Genomic DNA, 20580 nt, shown 5'->3' with positions numbered 1-20580 from the left:
CTCAAGGCTGTTCTCATCTCCCTAGCTTCCACCCCATCTCTCTTCTTTACTCTTCCCGGGTTCCTTAAAGAAAATGCTATACTTTTGTGTTTCCTTTCTCCCCTCCCATGCGTTCTCAGCCCCATCACAGTCTGACTTCCTTGTCCATGACCTCGATGGGACAGAAATTGATTGCTAAGTTCATCAAATCTTTATCTTGGTGGATTTCTCTGCTGCTTTCATCACAGTGGATCATTCCACTTTCTTGACATCTCTCCTTGACATCTATCCTTATTCAGATGCAGGGTCTCTCTGGGGATCTGTCCCCAGCTAATTTTTGTATTTTTAGTAGAGATGGGGATTCACCATGTTGGCCAGGATGGTCTTGATCTCCTGACCGCATGATCCACCCGCCTCAGCCTCCCAAAGTGCTGGGATTACAGGCGTGAGCCACCGCGCCCGGCCTGTATAGCTTCAATTCTTAGTCATCTAATTATGTCTAACATAGTAAAGAACAATCCTTGGTGTCCACTAGGTGCTTAGTAGCTGTCACATCCTTTCTTCTCCCCAGACCTTTTGAATACAGCAACCTGGTCTTCTATTAATGGAGAGCAAAATCTAACCATTCCACCTTCTCTCTCCTTAGGACCACAGTTTTATTCTTCTAGGTATCTCTACTTTCTCTAACATTAATCCACCTCTTTTTCCATTTCCGTACACTCACTTTCCTGCGTTGGCTGTCTTCATCTGATCAAAATGAAAAAATTAAAAGATATTTGAATGTTTTTGTGTAATAGCTAATCTATTATAAAATATTTATATTCTTAGGCATGCAGTTTTATTATGCAATCACAAATGTCCTTGTACATTTGACTTTTCTCAAAACCAAAAATCAGTTTTTAAAATTGCTTTTCATTTATGTGGTGCTTGCTTGATGAAAACAAGCAACTAGGAAAAAACCAGTCTACTTCCACTCAAACAGTGTCTCCAACTTTGTGACTTGCCTGGCTACCAGGCCCTTCTTGGGAAATAGTCTGCCAGACACAAATGACACTCTCAGTTCACACTGCCCATTGGCCCATGAGGGAATGGAGAACGTTCTCTTTGGAGAAGTAGGTGCTTACCGCAGAAACAGCTTTCCATGAGGTTGCTTCAGTACTGCTTTTACTTTCTCGTCACATGCAAAGTGGCCCAGCAAACAGCAGCCCCTCCCCGGAACTATTTCCTTCCTTTCTCAGAGAGCTGCATCTGCTCTCTGGAAAGTTTTGTGAGGAAATGGATTGCCTCCTTTCTTGGTGAAAATTAAATCCATTACTAAGTTCTTAATCTTTTTTGTTTATATAGCTCTCATTCCAAAAGACAACTTCCTTGATGTGGCTAGAAAGTTATATGTTTGTAAATAATCAGAGACAGACCAAGGAAAAGGATAGAACTGGCCACTGAGCCCAGAGGGCTCTGTTATCAATTCACTGCTAGTCTTCTGCAAAAGACATGTGAGCCAGAGAAGACGCTCAGACACAAGGAAAGAGCAACTCTGTAGGGGACTTAGAGGCGATCTCTTTAATTGGAGGGGCTGAATAGCTTTCTTCTCATGGTTTACAGCTCAGTGTAAAGCCAGGCAAGCTCCCAGGAGGCCACCCAGGCTGTGAGGTCCCTAGAGAATCTCAAAGACCACACCAAAGGGTCCCTCCTGTCTTAGCAACTGAATAGGAAGTTGCCACCAAACTGAGCAAATCTGAGAAACTTAGTCCAGGAGGGAAGGGAGGACTTCGGGGTTTACAGTTAAGCAGACCACTGCCCAGACAGGCAATAGCAAGGACAGGTAGAGTCCAAAGTGTCCTTTGAGACAGAGGCAGCATCAAGGGTGTGGTGATAATCCAAGGACGTGGTAGAATTTCAGGGGATAAACCCACAGAGAAAAACTGTATACGTGGCCAGCGTGGATTAGCCTCAAAATCAAGGGGAGGTTTGATGGGACTGAGATGTCTTCATGAGGCCAACCTGGAGTGGGACGGCCCTCATTTCCAGAGGATTTAGTAAGTAGGTTTTGGCAGAGAGTCAGGCTGGGACCAGCTATAAAGGCTTTGCCGATCTGACTTGACTTAGTGCCATAGAAAAGTGAAGGCAGGAAACTGATGTTAATTGATTCTGGGCCTTTTGTTTTCTGCCTCAAAACAGAGAGCTCTGGGGTTGAGGAGGGAATCATACTAGCATCCAATAAATGCCTTGAAAGATGTAAAGGGGGAAATGTGAAAACATATTTTATATGTCATGTCAAAGTCCACTTTGTCTGGAGCACACCGTGTTTGTAAGGACACAGGGGGAGGTTAGGCTGAGGAAAGACTGTAGACAACCTGCAATGCCAGGCTCAGGTTGTGGGACTTTGCAGGCAGTGGAGAGACAGCGAAGGTTTTTGAGGAGGAGGTGAGATGATCATGGTTGTGTTCTAGGACTATTAACCTGGCACTAGTGTAGCAAATAAATTCGATCTGAAGGTGGCAGGAAGGTTAAAGAAAAAATAAGAACAGCCTTAGCCACCTGCTTTGGAGAACAACAGGGTAAGCTCAGAAATGCCCAATTTGATGCAATCATTATCACAAAAGGAGTTGCATTTGTAACATACCTTTTTTTTTTTTTTTTTTTTTTTTTTTTTTTTTTTTTTTTTTTGAGACAGAGTCTCACTCTGTTGCCTGGGCTGAAGGCTGGAGTGCGGAGTGCAGTGGCGTGATATGGGCTCACTGCAAGCTCCGCCTCCCGGGTTCCCGCCATTCTCCTGCCTCAGCCTCCCAAGTAGCTGGGACTACAGGCACCCAACACCACGCCCTGCTAATTTTTTGTATTTTTAGTAGAGATGGGTTTCACGTGTTAGCCAGGATGGTCTCGACCTCCTGACCTCGTTATCCGCCTGCCTCGGCCTCCCAAAGTGCTAGGATTACAGGCATGAGCCACAGCGCCCGGCCGCACGTATTACTTTTTTGTTGTTGTTGAGACGGAGTCTCGCTCCCTGTCGCCCCAGGCTGGAGTGGCAGTGGCCCGGATCTCCAGCTCACTGCAAGCTCCGCCTCCCGGGTTTACGCCAATTCTCCCTGCCTCCAGCCCCTCCCGAGTAGCTGGGACTACAGGCGCCCGCCACCTCGCCAGGGCTAGTTTTTTGTATTTTTTTAGTAGAGACGGGGTTTCACTGTGCTAGCCAGGATGGTCTCGATCTCCTGACCTCGTGATCTGCCCGTCTCGGCCTCCCAAAGTTCTGGGATTACAGGCTTGAGCCACCGCGCCCGGCCACATATTACTTTTTAATGTGCCTTTTCATCCATCACATCATCTGGTGCCTCTCCTGTGACCTTCCAAGTCCATCCTCCTTCCTGACCCTATCCATCTAGGCTCAGCCCCTGGGAGTGTGCCCACTGCTCCTGCAGTGCCTTCCACCGCTGGTCCTGAGTTTTGGAGAAGACATAGGGAGATGACAAAGCTCTAGAAACAGCAGAAACAATCTAGGGAATGGGGTGGTCACTATGAGAGGAATAAAAGATGTCCATTGTAGACAGCATATATGGTGCAAGTCTATAATCTTGGAAAAAGTCAGACTACATTAATCTTGTTCACCAAATCCTGAAACACACAACAGGGAGAGTCTTTTAAACTTTGAAGATGGTAAGTTTAACATAAGTAAAAAGGCAGATTCTCTCATACCAAGGCTAATAAACCTATGGGAACCTGTTAGTCCCAAAAGTGAAAAGTGTAAATTCTCAAAACATGTAAATATATTTTAAAAATCTACTCACACACACACAAGGGTGGCAGAAACTTGAAGGATTGCTAAGAGAGCTCAAGGATATTTATGGCCTATGCAGTGCGTAGGACAGCGCCCAGCACAACGAATTATTCAGCCCAAAATGGCAATGGTGCCAGGTTGAGAAACCCTGGCTTAGGGTCATGCTTCTGCCTCAAAGCGCAATTGCTATTGTTTGCAAGTTTAATTAGTCCAGGAGCTATGCCTTTGTTAAGGACTGAATTGTATCCCTCCCCACAACTTGAAATTCCTATGTTGAAACCTTAACACCTAATGTGACTGCTTTGAAGAGAGGGCCTTTAAATAGGTAATTAAGGTGAAATGAGGTCATCCAGGTGGGGCCCTAAGCCAATGAGACTGGTGTCCTTATAAGAAGAGGAAGAGGCACCAGGAGAGCAAATGCACAGAGGCCCTGTGAGGACACAGTGAGAAGGCAGTCATCTAGTCATCTCCAGGCCAGCAAGAGAATGGAACCTACCTTGCTGGCAACTTGATCTTGGACTTCCAGGCTCTGAGAAAATAAGTTTAAGTTTAAGCCACCCAGCCTGTGGTATCTTGTTATGGTGGCCCTGGCTAACTAATCCACCCTTTCTCACTTACCTTTAGCTCTTTCTCACTCAATAAGCTTCCACTGAAAACCAGATGCTGGTGCAGCTCCCCCTGCCCGATATGCACACGTAGCCCATCACAGATGGACCTACACAAGTGGCACTGGAACCCTGAGGGCTGAGGGGACCCCGCCTGTAGGCCAGCCAGGTGTGGGGTGAGGGGGGGCACCCCAGCTTCCCTGGGTCACATGGGCTGCAGGGGCCTGTGGATCAGGGAGAGGAAGAGCAGGGAGCTTGCAACTCCTCACCCGGACAGGAGAGAAGATGTCCCCGACTTCCTCTAGTTCACCCTCTCAATTCAAGTTTGTCAGCCCCTGCCGCTGAGATAAGGGGATGGCACCAGATAGACTTTTTAATTTAAAAGGAAGCAGAATTTAAAGATTAAGAAAATTCTCAGCCTATCCGTATTGTGAAAACTAAGAAAGCATGTTCAGGAGAAAACACCAGTGGTGTGTCTATGTAACCATTGGATGAGGAAATTAGTACGGATCAGCGATCCCAGTGGACTCTGGGTGCTATTCATCAAGGCAGTGAAAGAATGACCCAAAGGCATTTCAGATCAGGGCTGCCACTCCTACCCGAGGTGCAGAATGCAAGGGCATGGGGGACAGAATGATTTCAAAGGAGGGGCTGCAGGTACTTGTGGGGCTTCGGCTCACTACCATGGGCCACCTTGAGGCTCTGCTCTCCACACTGCATCACAGGACTCCTAGGCTACCCCAGGTGTGTCTCCAACAGATCCTGGTTTAATGTGTGCTGTGCTCAGAAAACCTGTGGGGGCATGGTAACCTCCACCAAGATTTCAAAGGATACTCTGGAAAGCCACAGAATGTAGGCAGAAAGCCACCATGTGCAGGGCCACCATGGAGAGATTGCACCCAACTGAACCACTGGTATACAATTCAGTGTGGGAGAGCCTCAGGCACAGAGCTGCCTCAGGGGTAGGGCCACCAAAGGGAGCAACTATGAGTGCAGGGCCACACAAAGCCATGAGGCAGAGGCCACCTCCCCAGTGTGCCTGGAGGGCAGAACCTTGATTCGAAAAGATTATTTTGGAAACTTGACTTGCTCAGGACCTGGTACACCTTTCTTCTCTCCCATTCCTCCCTTTTGGAATAAACTTCTATCCTATGCGTGTCCCATCATTATATTTTGGAAGCAAATAGCATACTCAATTTCACAGCTGGAGAGCAATTTGCCTCACAATGAATCATACCTTGAGTCTCATCCATATCTGATTTATCCTCTTAACCCTTTTATGTGTACAGTTCAGTTGGGTAAACAATATTCACATTGTTGTGTGACAACTCTGTAACTTTTTAATATGCAAAATGAAACTTTATACTCAGGGAACAACTCCCTATATCCCGCTCTCCCAGCTCCTGGAAACCCCCACTCTATTTTCTGTTTCTATTGTTTTGACTTTAGGTATCTCTTGTAAGTGTAATCATGCAGTATTTATCTTTTTGTGACTGGCTTATTCCACTTACCATAATGTTCATCCATGTTGTACTATCTAACAGGATTTCTTCTGTTTTTAAGGCTGAATAATATTCCACTGCATATATATATATATATATATGTATATATACCACATTTTCTTTATCCATTTATCTGTCAGTAAACTTTTGGGTTGTTCACACCCATTGGCTGTTGTAAATAATGCTGCAATATACATGAGAGCAGAAATATCTCTATGAAATGCTGATTTTGTTTCCTTTGACTATGTATCTAGAAGTGCAATTGCTGAGTCATATGATAATTTTATTCGTAAACTTTTTAGGAAATCTCATACTGTTTTCCATGGTGGCTGCACCATTTACATTCTTACCAACAGTGCACCAGGATTCCAGTTCTTGACATCCTCGCTAACACTTGTTATTTTTTTTTGTTTGGTTTGGTTTTATAGTGGCCCCCTTAATGGCTGTGAGATAATATCTGTCTCATTGTGGTTTTGATCCATGTTTCTCTCTAATAATTAATGGTGTTACGCATATTTTCATACACTTGTTGGCTATTTGTATATATTATTTGAATAATTATCTATTCAAGTCCTTTGCCCACGTTTAAACCAGGTTATTTGGTTTTTTTAAATTGACAAAGACAAATTATATATACCTATCATGTACAATGTGATGTTTAAAATATGTATGCATTGTGGAATGGTTAAATTGACCTAATTAATACATGCATTATATACTTCTATAGTGAGAACACTTAAAACCCACTCTCTTAGCAATCTGCAAGAATACAATGCATTGTTATTAATTATAGTCACCATATTGTACACTAGGCCTCTTGAACATATTCCTCCTATTTGACTGAAATTTTGTTTCCTGCAACAAACATCTTCCAACCAGCAGCATTTTCAGCTCCTAATAACCACCATTCTATTCACTATTTTTATGAGTTCAACTTTTTTGGATTCACATATAAATGAGATTCTGTGGTATTTGTCTTTCTGTGGCATATTCACTTAACATAATGTTCTTCAAGTTCATCCGTTTTTGTTGTGAGTGACAGGATCTTCCTCTTTTTTAAGGCTCAATAGTATTCTATGGTGTGTATATACCACATTTTCATTATCCATTTATCTGTTGATACACCCTTAAGTCATTTCCATATCTTAGCTATTGTGAACAATGCTGCAATGAACATGGAGCATAAATATCTCTATGAAGTGCTGATTTCATTTCCTTTGAGTGTATGCTCAGAAATGAGATTGCTGGATCATATGGTAGTTCTATTTTTAATTTTTAAGGAGCCTCCATACTGTTTTTCCATAATGACTATATAATTTACATTCCCACCAACAGTGTACAAGGGTTCCCTTTTCTCCGCACCCTTGCCAACACTTGTTACCTCTTATCTTTTGATAACAGTCATTCTAACAGTCGTGAGATGATATCTTATTGTGGTTTTAATTTTCATTTCTCTGATTAGCTATGTTGAGCATTTTTTTTCATATGCCTGTTGGCCATTTGTATGTCAACTTTTGAGAAATGTCTTTTCAAATCCTTTGCTCATTTTAAAATCAGACTGTTTTCTTGCTGTTGAGTTGTTTGGATTCCTATACCCCTTATCGAGCATATGGTTTGCAAATATTTTGTCCCATTCTATAGGTTGTCTCTTCACTCTATTGATTGTTTCCTTGACTGTAAGAAAAAGAAACTTTTAGTTTGATATAATCCCATTTGTCTATTTTTGCATTTGTTGCCTGTGCTTTTGGGATTATATATAAAAAAATATTGCCCAAACTAATGTCACAGAGCTTTTCTTCTGTATTTTCTTGTAGTAGTTTTACAGTTTCAGGCTTTATGTATAAGCCTTTATTCTGAGTTGATTTTTGTATATGGTGTGAGATGAGAGTCTAGTTTCATTCTTCTACATGTGGATATCCAGAGACTATGCTTTACCCATTGTTGGTTCTTGGAACCTTTGTTGAAAATCAGTTGATCATGAATATGTGAATTTGTTTCTGGGCTCTTTATTCTGTCAATGCATCTGTTTTTATGTCAGTACCATGCTGTTTTGATTACTATGGCTTTGTAGTATATTAGTATATTTTGAAATCAGATAGTATGATGCCTCCAGTTTTGTTATTTTTGCTCACAATTGCTTTGGCTATTCAAGGTCTTTTGTGATTCCATATTAATTTTAGGATTTTTTTTCTGTTTCTGTGAAAAATGTAAGGAAATTTTGATAGGGATTGCATCGAATCTGCAGATCACTTTGGGTATTACAGACATTTTAACAATATTGATTCTTATAATCTATAAACACAGGATATCTTTCCATTTATTTGTGACTTCTTCAATTTCCTTCAACAGTATGTTATAGTTTTAAGTGTATAGGTCTTTCACCTCCTTTGTTAAATGTATTATTTTATTTATTTACTTATTTTTAGCTATTATAAATGAGATTGTTTTATTGGTTTCATTTTCAGATAGTTCCTTGTTAGCGTGATGCTACCGATTTTTTATGTTGATTTTTGTATCCTGCAACTTTATGAGATTCCTTTTTTTTTTCAGTACAGTCTGTATTCTGTTGCAACTAGATTTCTTTATTACTTCATAGTTTTTAAGTGGAGTCATTATGGTTTTCTATGTATATAATCATGTCATCTACAAACAGTGACAATTTACATTTTCCTTTACAGTTTGGATGATTTTATTTCTTACTCTTGCCTAATTGCTGGCTAGAACTTCAGTACTATGTTGAATAGAAGTGGTTAGAGTGAATCTCCTTTTCTTGTTCCTGGTCTTAGAGGAAAAAAATTTCAACTTTTCACCATTGAGAATTATGTTAGCTATGAGTTTGTCACATATGACCTTCATTGTGTTGAGGTGCATTCCTTATCTATTGAGAGTTTTTTTTTAAATCACGAGAGGATGTTAAATTTTGCCAAATGCTTTTTCAGAGTCTATTGAGATAGTCATAGGGTTAGTATTCTTCATTCTGTTAAAGTAGTATGTCACATTTTTAGACCTGAGTATGTTGAAACATCTTGCGTCCCTGGAATAAAACCCACGCGATCATGATAAGTGATCCTTTTAATGTGCTGTTGTATTCAGTTTACTACTATTTTGTTGAGGATGTTTATAGGCTATTTGTCATTGTTGCTGCTGTTGAGTTGTAGAAGATCCTTATATATTCTGGGTATTAACCTCTTATTGAAAAGATAATTTGCAAATATTTTATTTCATATTGTTTTTCACTCTGTTGATTGTTTTCATTGATGTACAGAAATGTTTAAGTTTGATGAAGTTGAATTTGTGTATTTTTTTGTTGCCTGTTTTTGGTCATATCCAATAAATTGCAAAATTTAATGCCATAAAGTTTTCTTCTATGTTTGATAGAACTTCTTCTAGGAGTTTGATACTTTTAGCTCTTACATCTAGGTCTTTTATCCATTTTGAGTTAATTTTTGTATTTGCATATGGTGTCAGGTAAGAATCCAATTTCATTATTTTCCATGTGGATGTCCAGTTTTCCCAACGCAATTTGTTGAAGAGATTGTCCTTTCCCCATTGTATACTCTAGGCACCCTGATGGAAGATCATTTGACCAGATACTTGAGGGTTTACTTCTGGGCTCTCTATTCTGTCCCATTGGTATGTTTTTATGCCAGTATCACATTGTTTTGATTACTGTAGCTTTGTAATATGTTTGAAATGGGGAAGTGTGAGTTCTTCAACTCTGTTCATCTTTTTACTTTTCTTGTGGTTATTCAGGATTTTTTAAGATCTCAAGGATTTCATATAACTTTTAAGATGTCTTTTCTATTTTAGAATTTGTAAATTTCTTTTGATAATTTTCCTCTCTTTACCTAAGTCATTAGGCATAAAGCCTTTAAAAGTCTTACAAAAGCATATATTTGCTTTAAAATAAGAAAAGAAAAGGAGAAACTGTAAGTGTGGCTCAATCCAACAGAGATTTAGGTGAAAGATATCTAGATAAGACAGGTTACACTAAGTAGAAAACACTGTCAAACCCTGTTTTTCTTTCAGCTCCATACACCTGCTGCTTATTTGACTGAATAGAACATAATGTCTATCAATTAACACTCATTGTGTAAATAAGTGGAATAGACAGTTGACATTGGGATACTCAGAAAACAGCAAGAATCTAAGAATGTTTGAGGGGCTATTCTTAGAAAAAAATCTTTTCCATACCTCATAATCTCTGCTTTTGTGAATGCTTTCTATCTTTCAAAACAAAATCCATACTTATTCATTCATTTATTGTTTATTCATTTACTCACTTATTTAACTCGATTTTATTGAGCACTTAGTGGCAGGATTCAGAATAAAGACCCCACTGTAGGACTTATGTCCTTCAATTATCCTCAGTTTTTAATGATTCATGTTTCATCTTAGCTCCTGTAACTCTTCCATATGGTCATTCATTTACTGCACCCATAGTGTCCCGTATTTGCATGGGACTCAGGTATATATGTCTTGAATCTGGCAAGGGATATTGTATTTTAAGAAGTTATAACAATAAACAAACTCCACTCACCCAAAGCAACTTTCTAATGGATAAATTTAAGACACAACTATAAGATGGGAGTGGCTGAAAAAGCAGGGACTTCCCAATGCCCTGAAATCATGTGAAAACTTTTATCTTCTCTAAGACTGTCTGGCATGGTTTTCTCTTCTATTATTTTTGACAAATGTGATACCTCTAGGCGTGGGTTTTTCTTTTACTTCTCATGTCTCTAACCACAAATGCTGTCACAGGCCAACAGGGAGAATTCAGCAATACATCATCCCCGAGCTGTGACGTTGGCTTTCCACCTCTATCAGCCATCAGATTTTCATATTATCTTGTCTCTCTCTTCCTCTTTCCTTACACCAAACATTGATTCATCAAGGAGTCTGACCACTTTGCTATACTTCCATTTCAACTCACACACACACTCAGATTCATCACTGATAATGTCTACTTTATAAAATACTCCTTCAAAGCAGCCATTGGCCTAATCCCCAGATGATGCCCTTGATCCATGACAATAGGGAGAATAATGTCTCCATCATTACTCTCTTTTCATAGTCTTTTAATTCCTATATAGAGGCTAGTTTCAAGTGCAAAAGTAACATGGGGTCCTTTCTCCATCAAACACTACCCTTGTAACATTTATATCTGCTCTGGGACAGAAATCTGTCCTCTGGACACCAGAGTAGGAGCTTTAAGAAAGGCCAAATGTTGATATAATCCAACTGATGTAGAGTGATAAGGAAGGGAGTCAGGTAGCATAAGGAAGTGGAAGGATGGGAGTTACGGAGAATTTCTGATGTAGACGATGAGCTTCTTTTCTTTTTCTTAAGGGATTTCCACGATCTTCCACTTTGTGGTATTGGGGACAGTGGTAATGACATGGAGGGAAGGGCAGGAGAGGCTTATTCCAAGAGGAAGCAGTAAAAGGTGGGCCTGTGAGGACCTGTTTAGCAGGCTTTAACATCCTATGTACATGTCCTTATCTTTTGAAGTGCTCTCCTGGTCCAGGCCCTGCTTACCATTATTCACAAGTTTCAGTGTCTGAAATAATCCAGAAAGTGGCCAATCAGACATCCATAGATTAATTGATGATTTATACTTATTCTCCCTCTCTCCCCACTCTCTCTCCCTTTCTCTTCTCTCTCTCCCTCTCTCCCTCCTTTCTCTCCTTCCCCCCTCTCCCTCTCCATCTCTCCCTCTTCATCTCTCCCTCCCCTTGCCTCCCCTCCCTTCCCGTCTCCTTTCTCTCTCTCCCCACTCCAATAAAGAATGATACAGAGATGCATAACACTCCTCTGTCTCCCACCTGAAAATTTAGGGATGGGGTGGGGTCCTAAGAAGTTAGCCTTAGAATCTCTTCCTCTTACTGTGGCTTCTCTAACCCTCCGTCATCTGATAACTAATGATAAGTCTGAAAATGAGCTTCCTTATCAATTCTATTACTCTGAAAACAGACTCTAGAATCCAGCCATATTCTACTGTTTGGACCCAGTCAGGGACTTTCCAAGCATTCACAGAGAAACACGGGCTTCCGTGCCTGGGTCTCCCCACCCACTGCCTCTGTGCCTTTGACCCTCTCTTGTCCCTCTTGCCCTTGCTACTTCTGTATAGATCACAAGCTCCCTAGACACAGTTTCAGTTACACACATCCGTGCAGCAGGACCTTCTCAGGGGCTTAGTCTGCCAGAAACTAGTGATGCTGCCTTTCACCCACTTTTTATTGGATAGAGAGAAATGTTACCAAAATTTCCCAGGAAAAGACCTTCTTTGAAGTCTCTATGTGCATTCAGATAAATTCTTTCCCCTGATGTTTTCCCTCCCTCCCCCTACTCACAGCCCTGCTCAGAAGCCTGAACATGTTATGATGGCTGGGGCCTCAAATCCAGGGGACAATCTGAGGTGAAGGTGAGCGAGGAGAGAGTCTACAAAGAGGCCATGAAAGGAGAATATTTAAGTAGCACAGGCAATCAAACCCATTGTTCCAGGTGCCAAAGCAGGAATGAAAACCTGTCCCCTCTGTTGATTCTTCTTCTTCTTCACTCCTAAAACTACACGCCTGATGGTAGTCATCAGCCCTCCTCTTATTCTACACCTGCTGCTCTGGAGAACTCATCCAGGCCTGTGGCTCCCTGCAGGTGGTCTACACTAGTAACCTCCGAATCCACAGTCTCCAGCACTCCCTCCTGCTCCATCCCCAGATCAGTCAGGAGCCTGCACTTGCCTATCTCAACATCAACATCACCCCAACACCTATTTGTTCATGCTTTCACGGGAGAAATTTTTCTCCCCAAACTTCTTTCACCTTCCCTTTGTGGTTCCTAGAGTAAATAATACAAAACTTGAGGTTCTCTTGTGATGCTGCATCTGTTTGGAGTCGAGAGAGAGAGAGAGAGAGAGAGAGAGAGAGAAAGAGAGAGAGAGAGAGCCGCAGGAGGAAGCTGTCCCGATTCTTTTCCATCACTCGGGAGCTAGCCCTACATGTAGCCCTTAATCTAGTCTTACTGTTTGGAGTCTTATGAAAAGAGCTCATGAGCAGGCCCCTGGGAATAGCGTATGTCTTTGTTCTCTGAGAGGCAATGGTTTTTATCTGGACCCCACATAACTTTTCTCTTCCCCAGATAGCATCACAGTAAAAGCACATGTTCATCTTCTCTCCTTAACTTCCAACATCCCCCAGGGAAGGGTATGGAGGGAGACAGACTGCTGATTCTGCGTATTTGGGTAAACCAGGTTCCCGGCTAAAATCACTTAGTAAAAAATGCCAAGCATGGTCAAGGGAGAAGGGTTAGAGAGTTTAAAAGAATGAAATTTGGAGACAGGTAAACTTGAAATTTAATCTTCCCTTCACCTATTATAGTGTATATGACTTGGGGTCATATTCTTAACAGTAACTACCTATTGCCTCATCTTAGAATAAAGATAAATAATATCTATGTCAAAACATTGCTGTGAGCATTAGTGCTCAATAGCTGTTACTACTGTACTAATGCACGTTCTTGATTTTAAACAACAGAAAGCAACCTTGAATAAGCAGAAAAGGCATTTATTGGAAAGGAACTAAATAGCTCATAGAGGATGTGACAAAGGCAGGAGTTCTTCATAGTTGATATTGTATCTCCGTGCATTGAATCAGGAGACACATGATGTTGATTTGTTCTATCATCAGTGATGCTAATTTTGACTACTTGATTTTGGTGGTAACTGACAGATTTTTTCAACCATAAAGTTACTATTTTCATTGCTTGATTTTCATATATTAAACTTACCCTATGATGCTAATTTTGACTACTTGATTTTGGTGATAACTGACAGATTTTTCAACCATAAGTTGCTATTTTCATTGCTTGATTTTCATATATTAACCTTACCCTGTGTTCATAGAATAAACTCAACTTGGTTATTATTTTACATAGTGTTTTGTTTAATTGACTAATAGATCATTTAGGAGTTTTATATCTATGTTTAAAAACGAGATGAGCCTGACTTTTGCTTTTTTGTTTTCGTTTTTGCTTCATGCTTATGAGGATTTGGCATATTGCTGCATGAGTTGAGAAACGTTCTTTTATTCCCCCATCTTTTGGAATCACTTGTGTAAGGTTAGCAAATGCCTTCATTGAATATTTAGAAGAATTCACCCAATAAGATCATCTTTGCGTACAGATTTCTCCTTGGAAAGTTTTGTAATTACCAACTCAATTTCTTTAATAGATACAGGATTATGAAAATTTTTCTATTATTTCTTGAGTTCATTTTAGTAAGTGTTGTTTTCTAGAATATGTCTATTTCATCTAGCTTTTCAAATTTGCCGGCATAAAGTTATTTGTAATATTTTCTATTATAATTTTAATGTCTATAGGACCCTTAATGACAGTACCTTTTTCATTCCTGATATTGGAATTTCATGCCTTCTGTCTTGTTTTAAAATCTTCTGCAGTCTTGCTAAAATTTTATCAAAATTATTAGTCTTTTCAAAGAAACAAACCTTTAGCCTTGCTGATTTTTTCTGTTATTATTTCCTATCAAATTATTTTCTTCTATTATGTATATAATTCCCTTACTTTTACTTTTTTTTTTTTTTTTTTTTTTTTTTTTTTTTTTTTGAGATGGAGTCTCGCTCTGTCGCCCAGGCTGGAGTCCAGTGGCGCAATCTCGGTTCACTGCAAGCTCCGCCTCCCGGGTTTACGCCATTCTCCTGCCTCAGCCTCCCGAGTAGCTGGGACTACAGGCGCCTGCCATCTCGCCCGGCTAGTTTTTTTGTATTTTTCAGTAGAGACGGAGTTTCACCGTGTAGGCCAGGATGGTCTCGATCTCCTGACCTCGTGATCCACCCGTCTCGGCCTCCCAAAGTGCTGGGATTACAGGCTTGAGCCACCGCGCCCGGCCTACTTTTACTTTTCTTGGGTTAAATTTGACATTCTTTTTCTAAGTATATGATTGATTGTCAGTGTTTTTTTTCCTTCCAATTAATTATATGTACTTAAGACAGCATATAATTTCTGTCTAGACCTGACTTCGGCTTCATCTTATGTTATAATATTTTGTAATGTAAGTATAATTTGCAATATTTTCAGTTTTCCTTCTTCCTTCCTTCTTTTCTTTTTCTTTCCTTTCCTTTTCTTTTCTTTCAAGACAGGGTCTCACTCTGTTGCCCTGGCTGGAGTGCAGTGGTGCTGTCATATCTCACTGTAGCCTTGGACTCCTGGGCTCAAGTGATCCTCCCACCTCAGCCTCCTAAAAAGCTAGGACTACAGGCATGCAGCACCACACCAGCTAACTTGTATTTTATATTTTGTAGAGATGGGGTCTCATCATGTTGTCCAGGCTGGTTTTGAACTTCCTAGGCTCAAGAATTCTCTTGCCTCAGCCTCCCAAAGTACTGGGATTACAGGCGTGAGCCACCACACTCAACTGATATTTTCATTTTTTATTGTCAGGGATCTGCCAATAGTTAGATTTAATCTCTGATTATCTTCTTTGATCTATGGATTATTTTAATTTATATTTCTTAATTTCTAAACGCTTCAAAATTTTCTGGTTATCTTTCTGTTGTGGATCTCTAACTCTGTTCTATTTTTGTCAAAGAACATTATAAAAGATAAAATACTTTGAAATATTGTATTCTTTTTAATTTTGTTTTAGTAGTTACGTTTTTTGAGAAATTTGTCTTTTTTTTTTCTTCTTTTTGACAGGTTGCTACGTTGTCCAGGCTGAAGTGTACTATACCCCCATTCTCCTGGGTTCAAGCAATCCTCCTGCCTCAGCTTCCCTAGTAGCTGGAACTACAGATGTGTGCCACCCTGCCCAGCACAAAATGTGTCCATTTTATCTAGATAATATACTTTGTTGGCATACAATTGTCCACAATATTCCCTTATAATTGTTTTTCATTTCTGTAAGGTGGTAGAAAGGTCTCATCTTTTATTCCTGATTTGAGTAATTCGATTCCTTTCTTCTTTTTTTTTCTTTCTTACTCAGTCTAGCTAAAGTGCCCTCAGTTTTGATTCTTTAAAAGCAAAAACTTAGTTTCATTGATTTTCTCTATCTTTTTCTACTTCCTAGTTTATTTATTCCCATTCTTTATTCCCATTCTAACATTCCTTTCACTAGTTCTGGTTTGTCTTACTCTTTTCTAATTTCTTTTCTTTCTTTCTTTCTTTTTTCCTTTTGAGACAGGGTTTTTTTTTTTTTGAGACGGAGTCTTGCTCTGTCACCCAGGTTAGAGTGCAGCGGCCTGATCTCCACTCACTGCAACCTCCCCATCGTTCAAACGTTCAAACGATTCTCCTGCCTCAGCCTCCCAAGTGGCTGGGATTATAGGTGGCTGACACCATGCCAGGCTAATTTTTGTGTTTCTAATAGAGATGGGGTTACATCATGTTGGCCAGGCTGGTCTCAAACTCCTGACTTCAAGTGATTCACCTGTCTTGGCCTCGCAAAGTGCTGGGATTACAGACGTGAGCCACGGCACCTGGCCTCTTTTCTAATTTCTTAAAGTGGAAGGTTCTTACTGATTTGCAATTTTTCTTCTTTTTTAATGTAGGTATTTACAGCTATAAATTTCTCTTTTAGCATTAAAATGTCCTCACTTTTCTCTAGTGGTAATTTTTGTATTAAAGTCTATTTTGTCTGGCATTAGTGTAGTCACTCCAGCTTTCTTTTGGTTGCTCTGTGCATGGTGTATGCCTTGTACTTTCAACCTCTTTGTAACTTTGTGTCTAAGGTTTGTCTCCAGCAGAGAATACATACTTGCATCATTTTTATTTTATCCTTTCTGCTAACCTAAGTTGAAATGTGTAATACATTTATATTTAGTGTGATTACTGTAACACATTTTTATGTCTACCATTTCATTGTTTATTTTCTATTTTTCTTATATCTTTTTTTGTTCCTCTATTCCTCTATTACTGCTTTTTGTCATATTAAATACATTTTCTACTGTATCATTTTAATTCACTTATCATTTCTTTTACTCTATTTTTTTAGTTCCTCTACTTTTTTGTCTTAGTGATTACTCTACAGATTAAAATTAGCATATTAATAATCCAGTTTGTATTAATACTGACTTAATTTCAATAGTATACAAATGCTTTATTTCTGTATAGCTCTGTTCCCTATCCCCATGCTGTTATGTCATACAAATTACACCATTCTTTTTTTTTTTTGCGGGGGAGGAGTCTTGCTCTGTCTCCCAGGCTGGAGTGCAGTGGCTCCATCTCGGCTTACTGCAAGCTCCGCCTCCCGGGTTCACGCCATTCTCCTGCCTCAGCCTCCCGAGTAGCTGGGACTACAGGCATCCGCCACCACGCCTGGCTAATTTTTTCTATTTTTTAGTAGAGACAGTGTTTCACCCTGTTAGCCAGGATGGTCTCGATCTCCTGACCTTGTGATCCCCCCACCTCAGCCTCCAAAAGTGCTGGGATTACAGGCATAAGCCACCGCACCTGGCACAAATTACACCATTCTTACATGTGTGCCTATCAACACAGATTTGTAAATATTGTTTGCTGAAGTTTTAAATTAAATAGAAAAAGGTATTAAAAAGTACATTAATATTGTCATTTATATTTACCTATTTCAGTTACCTTTATTGGTGTCTTTATTTCCTTACATGGATTTGACTATATTATACTATATTCTAGTGTCCTTCACTTGGGCCTGAAAGTACTTTAGTACGGCTATCTTGCTAATGATGAAATCTCTGTTTCTTTTTACCTGAAAATGTCTTAATTTCTCCTTCATTTTGAGGGATAGTTTTGCCAGATTTAGAGTTTTTGGCTGACAGCTTTTCCCCTCAGCACTTTGAATATGTCTTTCAATTGCATTCTAGCCTCCATGGTTTCCTTCCTCCCTCCCTCCCTCCCTCCCTCCCTCTCTCTCTCTCTCTCTTTCTTTCTTTCCTTCTTTCTTTCTTTCTTTCCCTTTTCCTTCCTTCCTTCCTTCCTTCCTTCCTTCCTTCCTTCCTTCCTTTCCTTCCTTCCTTCCTTCCTTTCCTTCCTTCCTTTCTTGCTTTCTTGCTTTCTTGCTTTCTTCCTCTGTCTCTCTTTTTTGTGTTTTTACCTTTTTCTTTTAAGTAGGGATGGGGTGTTGAACTCTTATACTCAAGCAATCCTCCCACCTCAGCCTCCCAAAGTGCTAGGGTTAAAGGCATGAGTCACCATACCTGACCCTCCATGGTTTCTAATGAAAGATCATTTGTCAGTCTCCTTGGCTGAATGTGATGAGTCACTTCTCTCTTACTGGTTTCAAGATGATATCTTTGTCTTCAACTTTCAACAGATTGATTACAATGTGTGTAGGTGTGGATCTCTTTGAGTTTATTCTACATACAATTCATTAAGATTCTCAGATATGTAGATTAACATTTTTCATCAAATTTGCAAAGTTTTCAGTCATTATTTCTTCAAACATTCTTTCTGGCACTCTTTTTTTCATTTTAGGACCACAGTTATACATATTTTGGTCTGCTTGGTGGTGTTCTACAGGTCTCTGAGGATCTGTTCATTTTCTTTTCTAATTTTCTTTTCTTCCTCAAATTGGATAATCGAAATTAACCTACATTTAACTTTGTTGATTATTTCTTCTGCCTGCTCAAATCTGCTGTCAAGCCAGTCTGGTGAAATTTTCATTTCTTTTTTTTTTTTTTTTTTTTTGAGACGGAGTCTTGCTCTGTCACCCAGGCTGGAGTGCAGTGGCCGGATCTCAGCTCACTGCAAGCTCCGCCTCCCGGGTTCCCGCCATTCTCCTGCCTCAGCCTCCGGAGTAGCTGGGACTACAGGCGCCCGCCACCTCGCCTGGCTAGTTTTTTGTATTTTTTAGTAGAGACGGGGTTTCACGGTGTTAGCCAGGATGGTCTCGATCTCCTGACCTCGTGATCCACCCGTCTCGGCCTCCCAAAGTGCTGGGATTACAGGCTTGAGCCACCACGCCCGGCAAAATTTTCATTTCTGTTATTGTATTTTTCAACTCCAGAATTTCTATTTGGTTCTTTTTTTATATATAATTCCTGTTGCTATACTGTCTATTGGGTGGTGAGACATCATTCATATGCTTTCCTTTAGTAAACATGATTTCCTTCAGTTCTTTGAATATATTTTAAATGCTTATTTAATGTCTTTGTCTAGTAAGTCTAATTGCTGGACTTCCTTAGAGACATTTTTTAATATATTAATTTCCCCCCATGTACAGGCCATACTTTATTATTTCTTTGCATGTCTTGTAATTTCTGTAGAAAACTAGATATTTTGTGTAATATAATGTGGCAATCCAGATAATCAGATTCTTCCCTCCCTTTCCCTTCTGGGGTTTGCTTTCATTGTTTGTTGTTGTTTTGTTTTGTGACTTTTCTGAACAAATCTTACAAAGTCTGATTCTTTGTTATGTGTAACTATTACACTTTTTCTCAGCTCTGTGGTCACCTAATGTTTGAACAAAGGTTTCCTAAAATGCCTGGAATAAACACATCTCCCAGTCTTTCCTGGGGGGCTTTGTCTTTGTTTTGTGTTGCTATAAGAGAATACCTGAGATGAGGTAATTTGTAAAGAAAAAAGGTTTATTTTACTCATGGTTCTGCAGGTTGGAAAGTTCAATATTAGAAACTGCATTCGGTGGCTTCTGCGGAGGTCCTTGTGCTGTGTCAAAACATGGCAGAGAAACAAAAGGAGAAGCAGGTATATGTGAAGAGGACAAAACAAGAGAGGCAAACTCACTTTATAACAACCCACTCTCATGGGAACTTGATAACTAACCCAGTCTTTCAAGAAAGACACAATCCAACTTAATGACCTAAGCACCTCTTAAAGGCACCATCTCCCAATACCAACAGATTGGGAACCAAGACTCAAAATAAATTTTGATGAGGACAAGCCATATTCAAACCACAGCAGGTTCTGTGTGCATGTTGGTGAACACCTTCAACACTCAGCTAGACAATCGACAACTCTGCTTTACCCTTTATTTCCTCCTTGTACAGAGCCCCAAGGCCAGTCCAAGAAGAAAGCTTACAATCTTCTCATGTCTTTCCTAAGTATGCACCCCATCCTGCATATGTACATGGCCTTCTAGATTTCCAGGAATATGATGGAAATAATCAAAACCCCTTGGACATCTCATTTCCCAGATTTTCCCTTTAAGCTTTTTATTTAATCTCTCGTTTTCCTCAACTGTTATCCGCTGCCTCAGGCAACTCAGTTGCCTTTAATTGTTTCCAATAAATATTTTCATGGAAAAGGATTTTTGCACTGGGCAAATTCACAATCAGGTCAAATGAGACCTACTTTGCAAATTGGGTATTCCAGGAAACCACCAGACAGGTAAAATAATGACAATTCTCTGTTCACGAGGTTTTGGAAAAGCCCCAGCTCTATGCTGTTCCCTCTAGGCTGCTGGTTTTCACCATGATTACAGCTTGTTGGTTTTCAAGTCTGCTGCAGAACCTGAGAGGACAGAATGGGAATTGTACAAGTTAAAATGTCACAAAACTGTTTTTCTTTAGTAAATGTTCCCTGGATTGCTGCAAGACTTTGGTTAATTTCCAGAGTTCTGAAAAGTTGATTTTTTACAATTTTGTCACTTTTCCTGTTGCTTTTATGGAGAGGAGAGTTTTGGAGGTTCTTACTTTGTTATTTTGCCAATATTGACCCATCTACAGGAGTTTTAAAATTTTATATCATTGCCATTTTTTAGTTCTAGAATTTCTATTTAATT

The sequence above is a fragment of the Rhinopithecus bieti genome, unplaced genomic scaffold (assembly GCF_001698545.2).
Source record: "Rhinopithecus bieti isolate Rb0 unplaced genomic scaffold, ASM169854v2 scaffold_31525, whole genome shotgun sequence".
Classification (NCBI taxonomy): Eukaryota; Metazoa; Chordata; class Mammalia; order Primates; family Cercopithecidae; genus Rhinopithecus; species Rhinopithecus bieti.
Note: the sequence above shows the minus strand (reverse complement) of the source record.